Source organism: Panthera tigris, chromosome D1, assembly GCF_018350195.1.
Source record: "Panthera tigris isolate Pti1 chromosome D1, P.tigris_Pti1_mat1.1, whole genome shotgun sequence".
Classification (NCBI taxonomy): domain Eukaryota; kingdom Metazoa; phylum Chordata; class Mammalia; order Carnivora; family Felidae; genus Panthera; species Panthera tigris.
The window spans coordinates 96,742,192-96,750,295 of NC_056669.1; the positions used below are offsets into that span (position 1 = coordinate 96,742,192).

General features: G+C 50.7%; 1 long non-coding RNA gene across 1 annotated transcript; it reads left to right on the forward strand.

Annotated features, from left to right (window-relative positions):
* Positions 1–3,462: 3,462 nt before the first annotated feature.
* LOC122231112 lies at positions 3,463–4,969 on the forward strand. The gene is made up of 2 exons (XR_006208264.1): positions 3,463–4,018; positions 4,543–4,969. It is a non-coding gene; the product is annotated as an uncharacterized LOC122231112 (long non-coding RNA).
* Positions 4,970–8,104: the final 3,135 nt, after the last annotated feature.

Here is an 8,104-nt window from a genome sequence, read left to right on the forward strand (position 1 = left end):
GAGGGAGACACAGAATCGGAAACAGGCTCCAGGCTCTGAGCCATCAGCCCAGAGCCTGACGTGGGGCTCGAACTCACGGACCGCAAGATCGTGACCTGGCTGAAGTCGGACGCTTAACCGACTGCGCCACCCAGGCGCCCCGGTTTTCTAACTCCAAGGACTGTGTTTCTGTCCTGCGGAACAAGAATTAAGCTCTGTTGTGCAGATCATAAAAGAGGATGGGGCAGAGGGCAGGAGACACCGCGAGCCCTGGAGAAAGTGTTGGCGGCAGCTTTGGGACCATGGGGCTGTGCTTTGAAGGCTGGAAGAGTTTCGACAGGTGGAGTTGGGGCAGAAGAGACAGACTGGCTCCCCGTGTGGTGCAGCAAGGGCCTGGGGACAGGAAGGAGGCCGGGAGCCAGGCTGGGGAAGGAGACCCAGCTCTGTTCTGCAGCGTCCCTTCTCTCGAAGCCCTCTCCCCATTGACAACACCGCAGACCTGAGCCATCAAAGACACGCCGGGCAGTTCCAGGGCTTTCTTCATTCATCACAAGTCAGACGGGAACTCTGCAAGGCAGATCTGTAATTGGGGTGGGTCACGCCAGCGCCCACAATTTTATACATTTGTGGGCTCAGGGTCAAAGGCTGGCTGACTTTCTAGGCTTCGAGGCAGCGTTCATGGACACGAGGCATCCTTCTGTTGGTTCTCAGGAGTCTGTTTCTGCGTTCCGAGAACCGTGTGTTCTTGTAAGCACTGTTTTTGAAAGGGAACGATTGCTGATGTGAGTTTTGAGAATTCTCTTCTGGACCTTTAATAATTGCTGATGTGAGTTTTGAGAATTCTCTTCTGGACCTTTAATAATCTCTTTCTAGAAAAGCTTTTCCTTTCTATTGTTTAAGGTCTGCCTTCACCCCTGCCTCCCTGCCTCCCTGCCCAGGGTTGACAGTAAAGGGAGGCTTTCCTGAGATGCAAGGGGGAAACACTGTGGGGACGGTCCCGGCCGTGGGACGAGATCTTGGGGTTCTAGTCTTTGTTCTGTCTTTGTTTGGGATAGTGAAGATGAACGTTGGTGCTGGAGTCGAACAGACCTTGGTGCAGATCCCAGCAAGGCTCCTGCTGGTCTGTGTGGCCTTGGCCAAGTGGCTTGACCTCTCTGAGGCTATATATATATATATTTTTTTTTTAACGTTTATTTATTTTTGAGACAGAGAGAGACAGAACATGAATGGGGGAAGGTCAGAGAGAGAGGGAGACACAGAATCTGAAGCAGGCTCCAGGCTCTGAGCTGTCAGCACAGAGCCTGATGCGGGGCTCGAACTCACGGACCGCGAGATCATGACCTGAGCCGAAGTCGGCCGCTTAGCCGACTGAGCCACCCAGGCGCCCCTCTCTGAGGCTATAAAAATAGGAATAATAATAGTATGTAAGCCATGGACTTGTGGTGGTTATGCGGTGAGACAATGCACCCAACACAGTGCCTGGCACCTAGTGAATGTTCAGTACACGGTCATTACCATAGCACTGAACCCTTACCTCTCCTTCCTTCTCCAGCTCCACTCAGCCACACCGCCCAGCTAGCACAAGTGCAACCCTCTTCTCTTGTGGGTCCTTATTCCCAGAATTCTTGTCCCTTGGTTCCTTCAAAGCCTGGCTGCTTTTCATCCGCAGATTGGGGGAAATGTCACTTCTACACAGCGCTTGTTCCTGACCCTTCCTCTCTACGCCCCTCCCCCACAGTCGCTGACAATGTAGTCGGTTCAGTCACCTCTTACCGTCCATGTGCTCCTCCGGGCAGGCAGGCACCCCGCTTTTCCACCCCTGTTGCACCTCCGCCGCCCACGCAGGAATTGTGGCGTTATAACAGTTGTGGCAATGAATATTCAATTATTTGCTGGTTTAACGTTACCGATGTCTGATGCTCCTAAAAGAAGCAGGCCCCTATGAGGTTGATTTTTCCATCAGAAAAATGAGGATGTTGGAATAAAGACTTGGGGATGCTCCCTCCCCAAGTTTCCCATAAACTTGGGAATGAACTCCGTGGAACGAGGGAGAAAGGCAATGAGCTGTTTCAGAAACATGGCCTGTTGCTGCCCTCTAGTGGCCAAGATGATGAGTGTAACCGCATCATTTCCTCCTTCCCTCCCCCCCGCCCCCCACCGGCCCCTCCCCCGTCGGTTTTCTAGTTCCACCCAGAACTGGGAAAAGCAGCCCACTCTCAGAATGAAATTTCAGAAAGGGGGGAAAAAGTATCTTTGAATGCTCTGCTAGGGCTCTCTTGCACGTATTCAATGGGCAAAGAGAAGGGGCCACCGTTTCTGCATTAGGGTACATGCAGTGCTCAGCCCCAGAGCCTGAGAAGAAGCGAGATATGGCAGGGAGGGCGGGGTCGCACTGGAGCCCCCATCTGCTCTTGGGTGAACCAGGGCGTGGCTGGCTCTCTTAGGCTTAATTATCTCTACCCCACACTTGTATGATTAAATAACGTAAAGTGCCTGGCATGTGGTAGGTCTTCACTAGAAGTGCCCGCTTGGCCCTTGATTTATTTTGTGTGAATGAAATGCAATTACATACATAAAGGAAAATGTCACAGCCCAGAAAAAAGCCAGCCATAAACGGTGTTTAAATGCACGGGAAGCAGTGTTGTATCTTGGGGACCATCCTGGACTTGCCAAGAATTTTAGGATCTAGATTTATTAGCCTTGACACAGACTAGCTGGGCATCCCCACTCTCGACCTCAGCTTTGTTACCTGTGAAATGGAAAGTCGGATGCTAGAATCCTCTAGGAGGCATTCAGCTTCCAGTAACTGAAAACCCACTGATAATGCCTCAACCCAGGGATTAAATCCGGCTTTCGACCTGCTTTGGTGCAGCCCATGACCTGAGAATATCTTTACAGTTTAAACAGTTTTAAAAAACCCAAAAAGGAAATATTTCAGGACATTTGAAAACTATATGAAATTCAAAGTTCAGTTTCATGAAGTTCTGTTGAAAGCCAGTCACACTCCCTCGTTTACATATTGCTTATATCTGCTTTCCCACTACAACGGCAAGGTTGAGTGTTGACTTGAAAAGCTGAAAGTATTTACTGGCTGGCCATTTACAGAAAAAAAAATTTCCCACTCCCGTCATAACCAGTAAAGATATTTAACGATCTCACATAAGAAGAAACTCAAAAGGACAGGACTCTCGGTCTCCATCCCTGAAGTTCTCTTGGCCTTTTCCTCCTGGTCACCAGATGACAGCTTCAGCTCAATGAGTTACAACCTACATTGAATACAGTAAAGAACATGGAGAAAAGACTGTCTTGCCACGGGTTTTTTGGCCAGGAAAAAAACAAAAATAGCTCCCTGTGGCAGCTCCCCTTATCCCATTGGCCAGAGCTAGGTCACATGACAAACCCTGGCTCCCTCACTGGGAGGGGCCTAACTGCGGTAGCCCAATGGGGCTGCAAAGGACTCACTTTTCTCGAGAAGTGGGGACAAGGGCCATTTACACGAAGCCAGCGTCCTGGTCGCACAGGAGAAGAGGGCAAAGGGCATGGTGTCAGCCCGAGTCACAAAGACGCCTTGCGCCTCTGGGTAGACGCAGGATCCTTTTTAGAACTCAAATCTGAACGCTCTTTGTTGACTCGAATCCACTCCGGGAACGCAGGGTGTGTTTGTGAGTGACTTCCTACATTTAGGATTGTTTGACCTTCCCTTCCTCCTTTAAGTTTTGCTGGGTTTGGGGCATTGCTATGAATGATGTTTCCCGATGAAAGTCCTTGCCTGTGCCTCCAGGTAGGAGAAGGTCGAGGAGTAGGCTGGCGGCAGGAGAATTTCCCAGGGCACCGTCACCGCCCAGCCAACTCACAGCTGAACCCAAACAGAGGGAGCGCTCCCCAGGACGCTTAGACTGGAGTCCCGCCCAGCCTCGGAGAGAAGGGGCGAACGCCTGAACTGTTGTGTAGAAATGCATCCTGCAATGCGGCTACTGTTCTGCAGAGCCAGGGGGAGAGGAAGCAGAGCTTCGAGTATCAAATGGGAACAATTTGGAAGGTGAGTCGAGAGGCAATTTCATAAGGACTTCAATCTGAAATCATAGCCTCCTTGTTGTTAGATAAGGAGTTGCAGTTACAGACACAGAGGGAAACATCAAAGAAATGGAAGGGAAACTGAAAGAACCCGGGCAGCAAATAAAAATTGGGCCAGAGGTCCCAAGAGAGGAGCCGGCAGGAGAAGGCAGGTGGTGGCTTAGAGAGAAAATTCAGGAGAGATGGGATATTACAGTGGTCCCGAGAAGGAGCAATGTCCTTGAGCTATGACCTCTTCTTGATTTGGGGGTGGGTTTTCTGAGGGAGGATGCTTTTTGAACATGCTGCACCCGGGGGCTTTTACGTGCTAAGGGAAAACAGGGAAACAATTCAAGTTCTTCTAAACCAGGAGGAGTGGGGCTCCTTCCTGACCATCAAGACTCAAGGAGAATCAAAAGACTCAATCAGAAGACTCAGCTTCTTCATCTGGAAAATGGAAATGTTATCGCACGTGCAGCTGACTCAGCACCTATCCCGATTCCTTTCCAGGCTTCCTGCCTGTACTGTGGCATCTGGAAAGCTGGAAACCCAGTTCCCTGGACTCCTCTGCATCGGGGACCCACGAATCCATTGTGTTCACTCGGGACTCAGAGGTGGAAATGAGCTGTGGAAGAAGGTGGCCGCAGGCTGGGAGAGTGGCCTTTTTGAAATGTATCTGGTCTTGGGTCTTCCGGGGAAATACAGGATTTTTGCACGTCAGTCTCAAACCCCATGGGTGGCAATTTGCAGCTGTGAGTAACAGAGGGCTTTCTGTAAACACAGTGGACTGGAACATTTGGGGGCTCTGTTGACCCGAGGGTTGTCCAGTACTGTCCTAGGTCTGAGTAGCATTCAAGCTTGGTTCTTTGGTCATGTCCAAAAGTCCGTAAGGAACCCAACAAATAAACTTGAATAGATGCCTTTCGGTGTGAGTTTGCTAATGTGGATTCTGTTGCCTGCAACGAAGGACCTGGACCTAAATCCCGAGCCAAATGTTAGATCGGTGCCGGGCCCCCGGCAAATTCTCACCACACGTTAGCGAACATTCTGTGTTACTTGAATGTCATGAGAAGAGAATGACCTGTCTGCTCTGGCTCAGCAGCACATGTGTGAGAGGCCAACGACTTCTCTCCAACGGAACTGAACTCTCCAAACCCCTCTGTCCTGGGGGTGAAACTGAATCTTGCCAGTCTGAGATGAACCGTCAAGGTCATGTTTTCTCAAGCTCAGTCAGCTAAGGCTTCTTCTCCTCTCCCCTCTGACATGCTCTCCCAGCATCCATGGCCGGGGGGCACCTATTTCTCCTCCTCCTCTGGTTCCGTCCGATGGGGCGTGCAAGGCTGGTGTAAGGTGCCTGGTCTGTGTGCTAACCCCTGCCACGTAATTCTGCACTCACTGCTGTGACACCTGCCCCACTCTGCTTCCTTAGGTCCCCAGACATCACTCTGTATCCCCTCCTCCTATTGCCAGGCCTCTCAGGGTTCCCCAACCAGCCTGATTTGTGTCCCTCCCCCCCCCCCACTGGGATCCCAGAAAGCTCTTTCTTGACACTCCAGAGCAGGCGTTCGGGAAGGGAAGCATCTTTGCCATTGAGGCACTTTGCCGGGTGCAGAGACCCCAGGAAGGGATTGCACGTTCTCTATGCTCTAGGGTCTCCAGCCCTCCGCCACCAGGCCTCGCTGCGGGTCCTCTGGTGTCATCCACAACTCTCCCTCACACCTCCTTAGCTTGAACTTTTATCTTCTTTTGAGCAAGAGCATAGCTCTTTGACCATGGAACGTTCTTTCCCACCCTACAGTGTATCATATAAAACCTCTGTTCTGAGTTCTCCAGACTCTTAACCTGATGGATCTTTGAGAACAATGTTTTCTTTCCATGAAAAAGGCCTGTTTTTTTTTTTTCCTAAACATATTCAGGAGTTTCTTCACCAAATATTTGCAGAACACTCACTGGGGTCGGGACTTTGGGGGGTGGGGTGGGGTGGGGATGGGAAGGCAGAGTGGACAGACAGACAGCTTGCATTCTAGCTAAGGGAGATGAGCAGCAAACACATGCATAGGTCAATTGCGTGTTTATTCCCAGCAGTGACCATGCTCTGCAGAAAGCAAAAAGCGGTGATGAGACAGGGTGGCTGGGCAGTGGGGACAGAGTGGTACCACGCCAAGCAGGATGTCCAGGAGGGCCATGCAGGCACTTGCACTGGGACCTGAAAGCCAAGAGGAATCCCTCCAGGAGAGAGGGTCAAGTCGAGGCCCCTGAATGGAGGGACAGCATGTGCAAAAGCCCTGAGGCCAAGGGATGAACTTGGTTAAGGATAAGAAAGGCCAATGGGTCTCTGGAATGGTGGGAAGACTGAACGGGCCGCTGGGCCAGATCCTTGGGCCTTGTGGAAGCTGTGCGGTTTTCCCTTAAACCTTGGAGGGTCTAAGTAGAAAAGTGATTTGCATGTTAAGAAGACCGTTCTAATTGCTATAGGAAAATAGTCAGTTGCAAGAGGCTGAGGGAGGTCGGGGGAGCAGGGAGAAAGTGGCTGCAAGAACCCGAGTCCTGGCCTGGACTCAGATGAAGATTGGCAAGATGTGGACGGATTCTGGAGGAATTCCGGAGGGAGGCTGTGGGGCTGATTGCATGGGGCTGGGATGCAGAGGCAGGGGGACAGACGATGAGGCCCGCATACGAGACCTAAACCCTGGAGAGCCCCTGGGATGACTGGAAGTTTTACAGAAAAGGCAACACTTAGGAACTAACCCAATGTACTTCTTACAGAAGAGCTGTGTGTGTGTGTGTGTGTGTGTGTGTGTGTGTGTGTGTGTGTTGGCTGTACAAGGCAGACCTCCTCTGTCTCACTAGCTCGCCCCATTGCCCAGCGGGTTGAGCAGGGAGCAGAGGGTAGCACTCAACACCAGACTGATTCCCCGGGCTTGGCCACTGCAGGCCACTTCCTGCCCTCACCACGTGCTCGCCACGCATCAGTTCAAAGCTGCACCAATCTTAAAACAGCGTAATTCTCAGAACAACCCTATGAGATAAACACTATTAAGAATCCTCATTTTAGGAGCACCGGGTGGCTCAGTCGGTTGAGCGTCTGACTTCAGCTCAGGTCACGATCTCACAGTTCGCGGGTTCGAGCCCCGGGTCGGGCTCTGTGCTGACAGCTCAGAGCCTGGAGCCTGCTTCCCATTCTGTGTCTCCCTCTCTCTCTGCTCCTGGACACCCCCCCCCCCCAAATAAATAAACATTAAAAAAAAGAATCCTCATTTTATACAGGGGGAAACCGAGGTTCAAAAAGCTGAGGTGGGGGAGGGGGCGCCCGGGTGGGTCAGTGGTTAAGCATCGACCCTCAATTTCAACTCAGGTCATGATCTCAGGGTTGTGAGAACAAGGGCCACGTCGGGCTCTGTGCTGGGCGTCAGGCCTGCTTAAGATTCTCTCTCCCACTCCCTCTGCCCCTCGGCCCCACTCACGCACATGCTCGCACTCCCTGTCTCTCATAAATAAATAAATAAATAAATAAATAAAGCCCAAGATCACACAGCTGATGGGTGGCAAAGCCAGGACTCGAACTCAGGCCATCTGATGTCAGAGTCTAGGCTTATTACCCATCTATTCTACCTATGGTAAGAGAAAGCACGGGCAGAGAGTCACCTAGCTTGTGTTCTTTTCAGTGCCTCGAAATATAAGGGCCCTTAGCAAAGTGCTGGCGCATAGTAAGTGCTCAATAAATTATGATAAATTATTTTTATGAGCAGCCAGGAACCAGCTAGGCTATGGCCTGCCTGAGCCCCCAGCGAAGGCTCTGCGGGAGGCAGAAGATGCATGTTTGGGAAGAAAATTGATTTACGTCAAATGCCAAGTAGTCAGAAATAACTGGCAGCAGAGGAAAGACCAGACAGAATGTGTAAGTCTCTCTGTTTCTCTTTACTTGTCACACTATTATAGTTAAAGAGAGAAAACTTAGCAGGAAAAAGAGCATACATCTGCCTACATTTTTCTAGATTTACATTTTTTTCACTTATTGGAAAAGGAAAAAAAAAAAAAGACCAAATGTTAAAGACACGAAAAAAAATCAAAG